At 35.5% G+C, this 18,082-nt stretch overlaps 1 protein-coding gene across 1 annotated transcript in view; it reads right to left on the bottom strand.

The window, feature by feature from the left end:
- The window catches only part of LOC145674418 (uncharacterized), a gene marked incomplete in the record, with an annotated part of 974,191 nt that overhangs the window by 393,855 nt on the left and 562,254 nt on the right, over positions 1 to 18,082 (bottom strand).

Below are 18,082 nucleotides of genomic sequence, written 5' to 3'. Positions count from 1 at the left end.
TATCATTCATTTGTTTTACTCATCATCTCCTTTAGCCTAAAGGGCATAATCGTGGGGCGTTAAACTGAAAGATATTGAATAGCTGATTGGTGAAAGTGCCGATTACATTTAAGTCTAATTTTAGTCAAATAGAATGATAGACTGACAGGTATTCTGGAGTTTTCGAAAATTCCACTTTTAAGTGAGGGAGGACAATTTCTATATTACTTTCATCACATTGAAATGGACGTTATGTGTACAGCTTTGGGATAGCATTACAGGATACACAACTATTAACGAATACCAGACAATATTGCGATACTTTTAGGTCGTGGAAATTGTTTTTAAAAAACCTCTCTAAAGCGGACAGCCGTGGGGAATCAAAAATTGTCCGCCTTAGAGAGGCTTCAATATTTTCTTACGTAAATTAGTAAACAATGTAATATGCAATTAGAAAAAATATTTTTGCATATTACCAAAATGTTACTGTACCTGCATTATCCTCCGCCATCCAATACTCTATGCTCGAGGCACAATGTTATAATTCTCTGCACTTCACACTTATCACTATTTACTACATTTTTGAGACAATATGCGCATTCACGGGCGAAAAATATTAAATTTGTCTTCTGCTTGGTCAGAGATTCCAGCGGGACAATAGAATAAAGTGTCATCCCAAAAGGCGGGCAACTGTCAATCACTGTTGTGTCTAAAACAGGTTAGGTGGGAGTGGAATGCACGCAAACGACATGAAAGTGTTGTTAAACAGAGAAGCTTCGTCTGCGTTGCTGAGCAGACAGTTGAGAAAGCAAAATTGTGACAGATGTATGAATTACTAAAAATGTATTTTTACAGTACTTTTCAACTTGTTTCTAGAGAAAGTGTCCGTAATACAGGGGAAAATAATACCTATAAAAGACAGAAAAGACTGGTCGTATCACTATATATATATATATATATATATATAAATGTACTGTTAAACAGCATATTATATCTATTATCAGTGATGATATACTACTTGTAAACACAATAAGGAAATGCGTAAACAAAATAAACAAATATTCAACCCTTGTTTTACCTATTTCGCGTCGTTACTTAGTTATATAGTGAAACATACCTCAACACATATGATGATTTTTTTTTTTTTTTTAAGAAAGAAAGAAAGTATAATGTTTCAAATTGTTAGCTTTAGTTGAAAACGCGTCTTGAAAGTTGAGAACAGAAATGTCACGGTGAATTAGACACAAAATGAGCTGTACAGATTGAACGAGCACAAGGAGGAAGGTGAGAAGGAAAAATAAAAAGAGAGAGAGAAAAAAGATCTAATCATTGCTTTTCAGTTCTCTCGTCTCTAACAAGATGACGGTAGTTGTTGAATATTAATACATGGAGAAGAAGGTACAGGCGCTACCACTTTCTAATAGTCTCCCTTTAATTATGCATTCACTACGAAAGGTTATAATTTTAAAAGATTCAGCCGTCGTCTAATGAAACCTTTTGCCGTATTGGATATGGTCCTCCTACGTAATGAACGTTGATGGTAGCTTCTTTTTTTTTTAATTTATGAAAGAAAAAATAATAACTTTCAATTATATTTGACACGTGTTTCTATTTAGAAAGAAAATATTTATGTTATGTTGGCTAAAAGGAAAAGAGAGCAACAGGTATTTTTAAACTTTCTTTATGAATATCAATGTCCTGAAATTCTCGATAATTTATTGGTATTAATTTATTAAATGCATATTTATTATTTAACAGTACCTCTCTCATCTTTCTTTCTTTTTCCCAATATTTTATAAGCAAATATATATATAACGTGCACCCCCCCCCCCTTCGTTGTAAATATACACTACCTCAAGTGAGAAGCTAGCAGTCAGTTTTGCAAAATCAATAGTTTCGTGAATTTTCTGAATGTTGAAGGAAAAGGATTCACCGAGAACAGACACTTAGCATTTCCAGGGCAATTCCTCATTTACACCACAGATGCCTAAAGGCATCTAAAAACAAATCAAATTTAATTCAAATGTACTGGCAATTATTTGGTGCATCCCCCCCTCAGAAAATCCTGGATCCGGCCGGCTCTGTATATATCTTTCCTCTGACATGGAACTAAAGGAATTAGATTTATGGGCTTTCAGCATCTATGTTCAATTTACCACGTCACATATGCAGTGGCATATCTAGAAAGTAAAAACTGGGGGGGGGGGCACAGCCAGACCCCAGATTATGATAATATATCATGAGTTCACTATACACTTTCAAAAATATATAAATAATAGCTTAAATTATTTTTGTCATCAAAAACTAGGGGGGGGGGCTAAGCTCCCCTACCCCTGGCTAGAACCGCCACTTCACGCATTAGCCTGATGTGATTTAGGAAAACCCAGGTAAAACGTTACTCAAAATGGTAGGCCTGTAAACTCTTTTATCTTTTCTGGACCAAGTATCCAATCCGCGAATCGAACTCGGAAACGCTCACCAAAGAGCGTTAGCAACTGCCCTACGCGGTACGCCTACTGCCCTACTTGCTCTAACATGCATTAGAATTTTAATGGTTTGATTATATTGATTTCATTTTTAAATGTATTTCAATCTTTATTCCTTACGAAAGTGAAATTATTTGATGTAAACGGCAAAAGTCTCACTCTGTGTGCGTAACGATAAAATCCTAATAATAGTACGCTAATAGTTGGAACTAACTGCATTATCATTTGCTTCTCTGATTTTAACAGTACCGCTATCTGCATTATTACTTGTCTTTCTGATGATTAATATATGTCGCTACCTGCATCATTTGCCTTCTTGGTGCTAATAGATGTCGCTACCTGCATTATAACTTGCCTTCCTGATGGTAAGGGATGTCGCTATCTGCATTGTCACTTACATTCCTGATGCTAATATAAGTCGATACCTACATTATCACTAGCCTTCCTAATGCTAACAGATGTCGTTATCTGCATTGTCACTTGCTTTCCTGTTGCCAATAGATGTTGATACCTACATTATCACTAGCCTTCCGAATGCTAATAGATGTCTCTATCTGCATTATCGTTTGTCTTCCTGATGCTAATAGATGTCTCTACGTGGATAATTACTTGCCTTTCTGAGCAAAAGATATCTCTTCCTGCATAATTACTTGCCTTCCTAATGCTAATTGATATTGCTACCTGCATTGTCACCTGCCTTCTAGATGATAGTAGATGTCGCTATTTGTATTATCACTTATCTTCTTAATGGTGATACGTGCCACTTGCGTATGTTATTGCTCGCATGTATAACGAATAATTGCATAAATGGTATATAGTTTCGAGTGGTTGGTGGGTAAAATCAATTAATTGTAAACAATTGGAACTTTTAATTAAACACGAATTTAATCTATAGTTTACAGCAATCCGATGGCTTGAGCGGAATAAATACTGTTCCACCAAAAGCATAAATATGAAAAATATATGGAGCCAAGTTATCGTACATTTATCACTGCGTTCGGCGAAAAAAAAAGGCATAGAGATCTGAAACAATGTTAAGTTCTAATTGAAAATAGAAATTGAGTCTTTACATTTATGGCAATTAGAAAGTTATTTAACGTTGTATTCCATGCACAGATTGGATTTTTTGTCTTGAGTATTATACTAATACGCTAATTTCAACAACACTGCGGGTAGTCTATCAAATAAAGATGATATCCATATTTACTTCCATAGGTAGGGGCAAAAGTGAGGGGCAACGCGGGGGGACGGCATCCTTCCACCTCCAAACAATAAGTATGGCGTCCCCCTTTATCTAAAAACTTACAATGGGCAAAGATAGGTATTGGGAAGGCGTGACTCATGCCATTACCTACCGTCCCCTACCATTTCAGATCCACTTTTACCCCTGCCCATAGGAATACATGGGGAACCGATCTTTGATTGTCCATATGTCTTGATCAACTGCAAGAATCACCTCCGTCAACTAACTCGATTCCTAATGTTTGACCTATAACCTGGCTAAAATTTATGGCGAGCTATCAAGTATCCCTTGATATTTTGCGTCCAAGATGGTCACACGCATAGACAGATAAATATACAGATGAGTTATAAAATAACAGACAAATTCTTTCCAAAGCAAATACTATTTGATAAACACTATCGATAAATACTATCGATTCAGTTTCGGCAAAGTATCTTCGCTTCATCAGGCACCTTATCTCAAACTTTCAGACTGACAATGTGTCTGATGAAGGCAAGTATACTTTGACGAAACTGTAAAGATATTATTTATTAAATAGTATATGCTTTTGGCCAGAATATTGTCTTTTATTTGATACAAGAAGTTTGAAAGCTAGAATGAGTTGCATCCAAACAGAGGAGTTCTTGGTAAACCAAATTCTTTAAAAAGGAAATGAAATCTTTAACTTTACCCTTTGAATACCATGCGTAAAAATATTATTGAAAAAAATTTTTTTTCTCGTAACTCTAATTAAGACTATACCTAGAGACTATTCATGTGTAAAATATGTTATTTATAGTTTTTTCAGTATTATTTGTGTGTATTTGTGTGTGTGCGGTTCACTCTAGATCAGGGTTTTTCAGGCCGTGGTACGCAAACCGCTGTTGGTGGTATGCACTACTTATGGAAAATTATAATTATTATGCTATTGTGGTATGCTAGTGGAAAATTCTGAGAACCCTTGCTTTAGATGATAGATATTTTTCTGCCAGATAAATACAATTGTATTATATGGTTAATAAGTTATATGTCTTTACTAAATTATCAGCGATAATGGTGAAAGAAACCAAGATATGAGTAATAAAACTTGATAAACGTTTCAGAAACGCCTATCTATACAGACCACAACTGATTTCTGTTTGAATTTGTCTTCTACTGGTCTAGGTAAGAATTACTTGCATTTCTGTATAGCAGATGGCAGCAGAAATCAATACTGCATTGTGATTTCACTGTGTGGCCAGCAAGGAACGTGATTTTATAGGAAATATTCAAAAACGTGATTTTATAACGTAAACACTGGGGACGCGAAGGGTTAAACGTGTCTCATTTATGCTCTTTACTTTAAAGCAGGCGGATGATTGGTGGAATGGAAATGTGGAAAGAAACAACATAATTTTGAGAAAATCATGGACAAGAAAGACGTTGTTCACAACAAACTATGACTAATGATCTCTCTCACCAGAAGTGAGATTCTACCACAGAGCCACCGCGCCATTAAAAAATGTGAAGATATGAACCTTGAGTGATAATTTATCTGCAAACCATATGACAGTTCTAATGTGAGCAAAGACAGTATTTTCTAATATAGTTTATGATATAGATAGTAAAATAATGGAAATGATTGACTTCTGTTAGCTTATATCAGTGTGAAACTACCACTTCAACATCTGAAACTCATATCCTTACATCAATATTACATCCAAAAAAAAAAAAAAAAAAAAAATCCGACCTTGCAATCTTTTCTTCCAAGCTTAATTTATTTCGGTTTCCTTATCCCGTTTATTTCTTGTCACTACTTTCCTTTTATTCTTTAACTTTATTCTTCTTTTTCCTTTTCCTTCACTGTGAATGAGTTTCCCATCGTGCCGAAAGGTAAAGAAGCTCTACAGGCAGAAAATTTTCAAGTTTTAAAAATAAACATTTCCTTTCCTTTCTTTTGTTCCTCTTTCTTTCTTTCTACTATTATATTTCTTTTATCTGTACTTTTTCTCTTTCTCTTCACTTGGCTTTTACTAAAGTGCAAGGAGTTGAAGCAGAAGGTGTTAGCAGTTCGGTTGTACTAGTGTTGGCTTTGGAGTGTGGAGACAGATTCTCCTAAGGGGATTTTGTTCTCAGTTCATTTTCTTTTCTTTCTTTCTCTTTTCTTTCATCTTGTCTCTCTTTTACTGTCTCTGTCACCTTGTCTTTCAACTCTCTCCTTCTCTGTCTCTCTCTGAGTGAAGACGTCACACGAGATCAAGGTGACAAGAAGATGACAGTAGGAAGATGTTGAGGAAAAGACTGCAAGAGGGAAAAGACATATAAGAAATAGATAAATAGAACTGCTCGAAGTCTTAACTTTAAATCTTCTTCATACTGCTGAATACAGTCTTCTTTAAGGAAAGGAAAATGCAAAAAGTTAGAATATTATTGGGAAAAAGGTTTAATTTTATTTGTTTAAAAAAAGAAAATGAAATAAGGGAGGTCGTTGGTACTAACAGAGAGCACCATCTTTTAATGCAGCCATCATATATTCCATGTTAGAAGGACCCGGACAAAAGGGCGAGGATAGAAAGGGCTGAGTCAAAATGGACCCACTTCAGAAGGGTCCAACGAAAGAAGGGCCCACGCCAGAAGAGCGTCGATCAGAAGGACCCGTGGAAAAACGCTCCAATGCTCGAAAGTCTGAGATTAAAGCAGGAGCGGAAATCAGGAAGGCACTAAAGGATGACGTTCCGTTAGTAAACTGAGTATTTGCTCTAAAGAAGGAAGAATATCAGGAGTTATTAGTAACAAATAGTAGATTTGAATGGCGATCATCATTTTCTTTGATTGTTGTTTGTTTTGTAACAAACTCTATCGCTTAAGTCGATTTCCCGTGAAGTTTGCCACATATTTTTGTGTCCTCCCGAATAATTTCACGACGATTCAATAATGTCGGAGGCTATGCGCGGAATAACGACTATCCCTTAAGTCAGCGTTTCCCAACCGGTGTGCCGCGGCACACTGGTGTGCCGTGAATGGGCCGCTGGTGTGCCGCTAGGAATCGAAACAAAATTATTAATTTTATAGCAATCAAATTGCAAAACGTGGGAAAAATGTATATTTGTATTTCACATTACTATGAACCTCTACTATGAATCTACAATTTTAGGTTTCATACCGGGTTGCTGTTCTGTACATTTCTAATGTTGAAAAATATTTGTTATCATTGTTATGACCATTATTGCTTCTTTATTGTTGCAGACTATTTCGTAACTTGAAAATTTAAAATATCATTCAATCCTTTCGACAAATTACCTGCATTAGTTTTTTAAAAGTAAAAGAGATTTGTTTGTTCGTTCGTTATTTAGTGATCTTCCTTCTTATTAAAAGGTTGGATAAAGTTTTTTTTTAAAAAAAGAAAATGTATTTTTAAAAACCTGAGTCCAATATTTCATTGCAGTGGTTTTCTATTTTTAAATTAGAATGAAAAATAAACATAATGATTTACCATGGGGGAAAAAACAATGATAGAGCTTTCTTCTCTGTGAGAAGGAGATCAATAATCACAGAAAATATACCACTGTATTTAATATTTACAAATAATAATATCTATAAGTGTGCCGCGAGAATCCAAGTAACACCTGTAGTGTGTCGCAAGTTGAAAAAGGTTGGGAAACGCTGCCTTAAGTGATTTCCAAAATCCCCCACCCAGCGCCGTGCCAGATTACAGTGGTGTATGACACATTGTGATTGGGACGAGAGGAACTGGGCAAATAACATGTTCTTATTTGAGTCATGGTTCTGTATGTCCAACGATTCTGGTAATCAATTGGTGTTTCGAGAACGAAGAAGACGTTACCATTCCCCCAACGTTCGTGAATGGGACAGGTATGGTGGCACTGGTATTATGCTAGGAACGGACATAATGAATTCTTCAAATGGTCGAACACCACTGTACATTGTTGTAGGCGGATCCGTGATAGGGAAAAGTCATTGTAATGAGATCCTGATAGGATATATTCATCTCTCTCGTGGTGCAGTGGGCCCAAAGTTCATGTCGAAGGATGACAACTAACGTTCACACGGAACCGACCAAGTTGAAGAACCCTTGAGCATTAGAATATCTACCATAGACTGGCCATCGTATTATCCTGTTCTTAATCCCATTAAGCATGCCTGGGATGCTCATGGACGACGACTTGTACAGAAGAACCCAAGACTTTTGACACTTTAGGACCTTGAAACTGCTCTAAGGAAAGAGTGGGACAACATACACGTGAAACTCATGAGCTCTCTTGTGAACAGCAATGCGAACAGATGCATTATAGCCCGAGATGATAATACTTCTGACTGATTTGCTCCGAATTTTTCTCTATTTATGACACCTGATACTTCATGTCATTACTCGATAGTGCTCTCTATGTTTGTTTGTTCTTTTACGTCCTGTTCCTTTCCATGTTGACACGTTAGTGACGTATTTTGGCCATAAAACTTGCATAATATTCGTACTATATTGTCACTTGCTGCGCCTGACAATGTCACAGAACATTATAGTTGAAAATGTATTTAATACCTAGCAATTGTCAACTAATGTAGTATGGGACAAACATCATGGGCGAAACGATGTTCTAATGTTTCAAACATAACAAACATATTCACATGTTGTATTCAAAATGAGTTTTATTAGCTGCATGACAAGCCTCTATCCAAGCATACAAGAACTGCTGTACCATCTGAGTTGAAAAGTTAAAACAGGCTGCAACAGTATGGTATTTTATAGGATCTCACCGTGGCAGCTGATACCACTTTAGCCAGGCCTTAGACTTTAATTGCTTCAAACAAGAGTCGTTATCGGGGATACGGGCTGACCAATCATAAGTTTACTATTCCCAATCTAAGAATGGAAATAGAGTTCGTTAAAACAGACCGTGATATATCGTGCATTGTTAGTTTGGCAGTGGCTGTTCTGGAACCATGCGTTCCTTCTGGTCTCCACTGAAATGTCTTCCAACGCTCGTGGAAGGTTGTTTCTTAGGAAGTCGATATACATTCGAGAATCTACAGTACGCTTTCAATGACAGACGACCCTACTATAAGTTTTCCCATAATTCCACAATAAATTTAAATTTCATGGACGTTGTCGTTCCACTTGCAGCTAAATTTGGATTGTCGATAGAGAGTAATCCATGTTTCGGTGATTAAACTCACAATGATTAGTAAATGTTGCTTCGTCAGAAAACAAGATGCAAGATAAATCAGGTGCATTCTAGCCTAATGTACGTTCACAGAATTGTCTACGAATATAATACTCGCTTCCATGTAGCTGTTGGTGAAGTGAAACATAATACGGGTATATTTTGTGACGCTGGACAACATAAACAACACTTATTTGACTCCCTTGCCAGAACCCTTTGCGACGGAACGTTTGGTAACGTGGAGGTTTACCACGACAGCAATTAGAGCTCTGAATTCACTCCCCATGGTCATCACTGTTTGTTTCTCGTACAGCGTCGATGTGTCACATTTATTTTCCCTTAGTTGATTAAAGAGGTTCACGAATGGTTGTCGGCTGGATTTACGTATGTTGGGGTACCTCTTGCCATATACTGTACGTGACAGTATAGCATTCTTCCTACATTCGCCATATACTAAGTAGGTTACATGTGTAAATCCTGTAGTTTTGGACTTAACGTACAGCAAACGTATAACTCAAAAAGTATGTTTTATAATACTTTCTTATGTGTTTTGAACAAACGTACTTTCCATACGAAGGAAAGAACTGTATATAGGTGGTTTGGATCTCACATACATATGGATGTATATGTAACATATAGTTGACATACGTAACATAAGTATACGTATGTAATATACAGAAGACTGTTAGATTACAGATATCCTGCAACGGCATGATGCAATATCTAAGATGAGTTCGTATGTACCATTTGGCTAACGTAAGCTTCGTACTGATTTCTGTAATAAACATAAGGATTTCGTATATATCTATGTACAATATACCGCTGTCCGGATGACGGATTTTTCTCAGTATACTGTGATTTGTAATCCTTATTATAAGAGGATAATGTATTAGTCTGTAGGTAGCGCTAACTCCTAATAGTACTCGCCACTCCATTGTTGTGTTACTTCTCTGTCTATCTGCTTAACCTAGCGAAGAATGTTAACTATTTGGAATTACATTTTCCTTCCATAATAAGGATTGTAACTATTTTGTTTGCAACCTAAAAACTACGTTGTTTCAATTTAAGAATAGTATAAGGTCTTAAATATTTGAACATTATTTGTGTATACCCCAAGTTAGTTAGTGGCAGGGGAGTCATTTATCGGGGCAGAAGGGGACAATTGTCCCGCCCCAAGAGTTTGAGGAATACGTATACTTTAATCGATTATCTTCTAATATACTGGTACAAAACGTGAAAGTCTTGTCAGTGGTGCTCTTGCTCCCCTCAAGCGAAGTCTGAAATGATGCCCTTGGTTTGTGAGCGCACCAAAGAAGAAATTTTATATATAGTCCTATATATATGTTATATATCTTATATACCTATGTATATATATTGTTATATATCTTACTAATTTCTCTTTAGCTTACTTTGGAAACACTCTCGCCTGAAAAACGCTCCATTACAGCCTCTCTTCCATTTTCTATATAATAAACAATCTCTGTTTCTCCACTTTATTAATATCTCTAGAATACCTCTCGGTATTTCCGATTCTCTCAATAAAATACACATATTTTTCTCTCAATGCCAACATTCTCTTCCTTGCTAAAAGTCAGTGCTTTACTGTTAGGATTATTTGTCACTGTTAGTGAAAATCAAATGGCAATAAACACAAATCTGCTCCTTAACAACATATATTTTACACATACAGTACCTATATGAATACATAGGCTAATCTGGTCATCAGAATAAAATCTATCAACTGCAACAGATTAGCAATAAACGACATACGTATGTATTTTTTATAATTAAAAATTATTGCTTTTATCCATTTTCTCGAAAACTACACATGAAATTTACATTAAGCACGTCCTTTTATGTCAATGTTATATGATCTGTCGATTGATGTATGTCTTATTTTAGGAAGAGTACTATACTTAAACAAAAATGGTTTGGTTTTTATCTCATTAACCAATACCACTGGCGCAAATCCCGGGGAGATGAAGAGGACATGTCCCGTCCAATCTTGGGACTGGGGAGGACTGACCCCCCAATAATCCGGTTTGAAATATGATTTTTTTTTGGGGGGGTGAGAAATGTGATGATTCGTGTCCGATTACCACAAAGGAAAATGAGATGAAAACGATGTCCCTCGAAAATAAGCCTCAATTCTGTTCGCTTCCCAATGTTGAAGACAACTTTGCTCCCTTTATCCTCCACAGCATTGTTTACCAACTTCATAAATATTTTGAACAACGCTTAAAAAAATAAGATTATGGGAACGATCTTACCCGTCCCCCCCAATGTTGAAGACAGATTTTCACCGCTGATTAATATCATATACTGTCGTCTTGCTAGTGTCATAATGAAAAAGCTTAATTAATCTGCACTTCAGTGTCAGTTAAGGTGGTGTGGTAATCGTATATAACTATATAAAATGTAGAACTATATATGAAGCTATTATATAACTATATATAAAAAAAAACTATGTAAAAAACTTCTAAATATATAACAATAAACTTACAGTATTTTCCTCAATTTTCTCGAAAACTACGCATGAAGATTTATACTTACCCATGTGTAATTTTTTTTCAGTTCAATGAGGTCTTTCGATTGGTATGCATCTAATCATTAGGCAATATTATTGTTTTGTTTAAACGGTAATTTTTAAGAATTTAAAGAATCCATAACTCATGCTCTAATTCCTCAATGTTAATGGGCCAATCAAAACAACAACAGCAACAAACAAACAAACTTTCATACTATAATACTAACTAACTAACTAACTCTATGGCCTGTGGAACCCTGAGCTTCAATATCGCGTTCACAAAAGTTCTCCACTAACTTCTATCCTCAGCCAACTGGTCCAGTTTCTATTTTGTATTCCTATTTTTGCAAGATACATCTTAATATTGTCCTCCCATCTGCGCCTAGGTCTTCCCAATGGTCGTTTTCCGATTGGTCTTCCAGTTAATACTTTGAAAGTGTTCCTACTTTCTTCCATTCTGACTACATGACCAGCCCAATTGAGCCTCCTAGATTTGATGACCCTATCAATATTTGGTAAACGGTATAAATTATGTAGTTCCTCATTATGAAGTTTCCGCCATTCCCCATCCGAATATTCGACTCAGGATCTTGTTCTCAAATACTTTCAGTTTACGTTCCTCCCTCAGAGTTAGAGATCATGTTTCGCAACCATATGAAACAACAGGCATGATGATCGTTTTATATATTTTAAGCTTCAAATTTGTCGATAGAATTCGTGGCGACAAGAGATTTTGAACTGAATAATAACACGAATTTCCTGCTTTTAGTTGACATTTAATTTATTTGTAAATATGGTTTTCGTCTGTTAATATTGTTCAGGGCCGTCGCGCGGGCGGGCGTCCGGGGCGATTGCTCCGGGCGCCTCGACTAAGGGCGCGCCAAGACGACAAATCAATAAAATTCAAGGAATTCAGATTACGTTAGTAAATGATTTTTTTTTAAATAATATTAATTCAGATATTTTAATAATGACCAGGCTACGGCTTAGTAAAATTACCGGTAAAATAAAACATCGTCTAGGATTATTCAATGGGAACTCTCTCCAGCCCTCTGTAAGAAGAGATTTTATCTTGGAAAACTGACCGAGATCTGCTAGTACTTACTTCTTATCCGTGTGATAGTTTGGTACAAACTGAAGAAACTTCAGTAGAATTCAATAACATTTCTTTATCCTGGCTGGGTCCCTGTTAACTATTACAATGTCAACAACAAAAATCGTTGTCGTGTCCAACAAACATCTATTTTTTTTATATTTATGTAAGAATATCTGTCCCATTGACATTTTAGTAAGTTAAAGCTGATAAAAACGTATTTACGCTCAATAATGGCCCAGGAAAGACAATTCATTGACCATATTGGCTATTGAAAATGATGAAGCCCAGAAAGAAAGATTTCAAAGATATATTGTTCATATTTGCTCACAGAAAAGTCATGAGAATACCACTTAATGTTTTAATAAAGTATGTACCGGTATATGTCATTTTGCAGTTAATTTTGCTCACTTCTATCATGGGCGGCGATTAGGGGGGGCAAGAGGGGGCAGTTGCCCCCCCACTTTTTAAAAGTGACCACTTAACTCTTTTAAATTATATCATCTATTTTTCTGTGATAGGCTAGGATCTTCATTATTCGATTTAAAAAGTACCAAAAAAGCTTTCTACTTCTGTTTCTTTCTCAAGACTGGAGGCATTGTAGAACACGTTACATATGCTTTCACGCCTTTCTGCGTCGAGATGTAGTGTGACTACGTCAAAACTTAAAAAAAAAAAAATTGTTATGACTTTTTTATTACTTTTGCAGGGCTTAATTTTGCACCTAGAAGATTGAAATTTTGCACACACATTCAGTGCACTTCTTAATATTTTCCACATCCTTTTCAGATTTCTGCGATAAAATGGGGTGGTCCAGAGGGGCAAAAAGGTAAAAAAAGTAATTTAACAAAGATCCCTTTTTTCGTGATTTTCCCTCCTCAGATACATGATGGAGACATGTAAGTGGTACCGTTTGAAAGAATGTTCTGTTCTAAAAAGAATGATGTACGAAACATGATCCTATTATAAATAGAGATGTCTCAGGGAATTTTTACCTGAGATCTTTTCTTATACTAAAATCTGGAGTATTATAGAGATATATAGACTGGAGGCATTGTAGAACACCTTACATACGTTTTCACGCCTTTCTGCGTCGAGATGTAGTGTGATTACGTCAAAACTTAAAAAAAAACATTTTTGTTATGATTATTTTATTACTTTTTGCGGGCTTACTTTTCTACCTAGAAGATTGAAATTTTGCACACACATTTACTACACCCTTTAGTATTTTTCAGATTTGTTTTAGATCTCTGCGTTAAAACAGGGGGTAGAGAGGGGCAAAAAAAGTACAAAGAAGAAATATTTTTTAAACAAATAATCCATTTTTTCATGATTTTCCAACCTCAGGTACAAGATGGAGACATGTGAGTGGTACCGTTTAAAAGTATGTTCTATTTTGAAGGGAATGATGTACGTACAATGATCCTAGGATAAATAGGGATGTCTCAGGAAAATTTTATATTACATCTGGGGCATTGTGGGAATGTTCTTAGCTCATTGGTAAACATTTTCCCGCACTTAAGTTTCAAGATAGAAGCTTTTTTATATATACACATTTAGTACACCCCTTTCTTATTTTTCAGTTGATTTTGAGATCTGTGTGTTAACATAGTGGGTTCAGAGGGGATCAAAGTTTGAAAAAAATAAGAAAAAATCATGTTTCCCTGAAAATTTCCCGCCTTAGGGACATGATAGGAAAACGTAAATGGAACCGTTTGAAAGGTTGTTCTATTCTGAAGAGAATGAGGTACTAACCATGATCCTAGGATAAATAGGGATGATGCTGTAGCTGATTGACTGAAATTCAATAATTTACCTTTATAGAGCCATAATCTAAACTGGTTAATGTATATAGTTTAATTTGGAAATGGAAAGTTTTTGCATATATTACTGGTTCATAGAAAAAGTTGTACCATATAATATTTGTCGTTGCGTAAGTGGGTATTGGTTATTTGTCTTCCCGTGGAGTTAAGACAGCTGCAGGAATTGCGTTTTAATTGCAATTCAAAGAAATTAATATTACAATTGTGTCGTAGCATATGCTTGTAGTATTTACTGTCTTTCATTTTCTAAAAGTAATGACACATTTAATGGCAAGTGTGGAACTAAAAATGTAAGTTGTTTATTAATCCCCAGTTTCAATATAACTTCTACAAAACAAGCCTCATTATTCCTTAGTATGATTAATATTATCCTTTCTATTTATTTGTTTTGCAAATATGTTATTAAGTAATCTGATCACACAATTTTCCAGACAGAATTTAATGATGTTCATGAGCAAGGAATGAAGGTTTAGTACCTAATGCGCATTGCTCTTGTGAATTTACTTTATCAAATATGAAACACGATATACGGTATTTTGACTGAAAAAGATAGTATCCTATTAGTTATACAACCTTTCGCCAGACAAATTGTTAGAAACAACCAGGAAAACTAACACTGATATACAAATATTCAGATCATATCTTGGCCCCCCACTTTTAACGTCCAATCGCCGCCACTGACTTCTATTGTAATTTATTAGTATTTTTATGTTATCATTATATGATCTTTACACTACATGTTTTGGAACAACGTATCCTTTACATTGTATTGCAGAATATACATTAGCAAACCGTATATTTTGATTTTGTACATAAATTATAATTGTAGGATTGAGTTGAAGCAAATACAAATAATTACAGACGTCACCTGAAAAAAGTTACTTTAGTATTCTAACGCTATGATAAATTTAGTATTCTAACGCTACACGGAGAAAAATGCATAATCCAGTCGGCATGTAAATGCTGTTTTTACCAGGTTACGCGCGTCACCACATTAAGTATACTAATGTTGTTTCATCAGTAGTACGATCTACACCACCGTCCAGCGAAAATTTTGTACTGTGGGACCACCATTTCAAATCTAGAATTAACGCCATACCCATTCCGACACTACCTTCCTACGAGTGTCCCCTCTTGGTTCTTTCTAAATCTGTGACTCCCTACCTTACGAGAGTAATATTGGCGTGGGAGACCCGGGTTCGATTCCCGGCGGCAGCTCATGTGGTTCGGATTCCACGTTAATAAGTAGGTCTACGTCTCACATAGCATCGCTGCTAAAAGGGACGCTAAACTAAAATCCACTCCACTCCACTTACGAGAGTAATAGTTTTTAACACGAAATCAATCATGTGAATAAAATTATCCAATCACAGCGAGTCTAGTTCGATGCCGAACTCCATACTTGGCATGGTGTTCCCACCTGCTGTACTTTTATACATAAAATTACATTATTTAAGGAACGCACCCGCGTAAATACGATGTATCGACACGGAAATCCTAGTCCTTTTGTTCAGTGTATGATAAATTTATTAAAAAAATTATGTAAACAAACAAGAATAGCACTCGATTTCAATAATTCAAAAACCACGTTTACATTAACTTTTATATTTTTACTACAAAAGCCATTCACTTTTACAAAAGGACATAATACCAACTTCTTTTATCTTACATTATGATCTTATATTACATATTTAAATCAAGGAGTACAGAATAAACTTTGGTTGTTTCTCATAACACACTGCGGGGGGGGGGGGGGGCGCTTGGGAATTGTCGCCCCGGGCGCTTACAAGCCACGCGACGGCCCTGATATTATTCCTACATATTTGAAAGTACCCACTTTATCAGAAGTATTATTCGATATTTTAACGCATCCATAATTTGCCGTATTACGATCCCAACGAACTTCTATGTATTTAGTTTTGTCTGCATTTACTTTAAAATCCATATCCCTACAAGCGTTTAATAAGGCTTCTGCATTCTTCTCGTGTCATCCCCTATTAAATTTATAAAAGCGACAAATGTCCTGAATGTGACCACTCTCTACCCGCAGATTAAAATGTGCAGAATTATACTTTAATATTCCAACAGTAGCCTATGTTGAAGCCTTTTAACTATATACCGGTATTGATACTTTTTAAATAATTATGTGGAAATAAATTGCAAGGTAAAATTTATTTTTAAGGTAAATGTAAGGCTCTATCTTGCACGTGCCTGCTATCTTTCCAATGTATTTTCTAGGGAATAATCTTATTCAATATAATATCAATCAAATTCGAGATGAATAGTCACACTTTCTCCAAGAAAAGTTGAATAAGTAATCAGAGAATAAACCGTGCATTATTTCATATTTTGTTTCTTTCATTCTTGAGAGCAGTGACATTTCTGAAACATGCTTTCAATAATGTAACTCTCTCAATAGGGTTGCCATAATTTTTTGATCCAAAATACGGACAAGCCTTAAAATGACGACCCATCAGAGATGCGGTGCCCAAACAGAGAAGAAATATGATATTTTGAAACTTCTTACCTAAAAGTCACCTTTTTACGTTATACACAATTGTTTACTGTAATACTTAAAACACTATTGGAAACTAACATGTTTTATATATTTTTTTCATTAACACAAATATAATAAATCATGCCATTAAACTACGTATATTAAATTTAACCAAAAGAACCCTGGAATGGAAAAAATGAGACATTATTTAAAAACATAACCTACTTTACTAATAGTAACTGAATTATAAGTTATATACCCTATAACGAAAATACAGTCCGAGATTTTAGAGATTCCCGACTTGGAAATTTTTGGGCAGCCTCCAAAAACTGTCAAATACGGACATTTTCCTATTTTATGGTTTGTATATACGATACGGACATGGACCCAAAAATACAAACAGTCCGTACAAAATACGGACGTATGGCAACCCTATCTCTCAACAATGATTGAAATCAAGCGTACATCCACACACTTTTGCTGATAGGCATGCAAGCTTTGGGGAAGGGGGCACTACGTCTATGTAGTGTTGAACGTGTATTATTCTGCACTTGAAAAGACGATGAGTAATTTCAAAATACTTCCACCTATAGCTTCAGAAAAAAATGATAGAACTAGATTGGTTTTATAAGGGAAAGAGTAAAGATGAATTGTAAGATCGAATTTTCATGCTACGTCAATCACTTCCCTGTTAAACAAGTATAGTTTCATTGAGAAAGTATACAATTTTATCTTGAGTTAGGAAGTTTTGGGGGGGAGGAGGTTCTGGACCCAGTGGAAGCCCCCTTCGAGCGCTCCTGATTGAAAGAATCTAATAAAAAGCTGTACAGATTATTTTATGATCTCTTAACCTTGTATATGGATAAAGTTCGAGTCTTCATCTCTTGAATTTCAATGAATTACTTTTAATATTGTTGCTCCGTACAAGATACATTGGAAAGATAGGGGTTACCAGTGACGTATTTAGGGGGGCTTCCGGGCTTAAGCACCCCGAAATTTTATATACTATATTAAAGTAAATGAAATATCTTGCAGAATTTTCACATTTCCAGGACTAAAGTTAGCAAAGCCCCCTGTAACAAAGTCGTAAATACGCTACTGGGGAGACGCTAGTGCTATCTATTAATTATGAGCAGTCCTTGAAACTCACCTCAATTAAGTTAAAAATGTAGTTCATCCGAGTTGTTCAATTATATCTACATTATAAATATAGACTACTGTAATAGCACTAATAACATTTAATCATCCTATAGAATTACATTTTCTATTCTAATTAATAGCATGCTTGGACATCAA

The sequence above is a fragment of the Thermobia domestica genome, chromosome 2 (assembly GCF_964235325.1).
Source record: "Thermobia domestica chromosome 2, izTheDome1.hap1.1, whole genome shotgun sequence".
Lineage (NCBI taxonomy): Eukaryota > Metazoa > Arthropoda > Insecta > Zygentoma > Lepismatidae > Thermobia > Thermobia domestica.
This window is presented reverse-complemented; position numbering and strand designations above follow the sequence as displayed.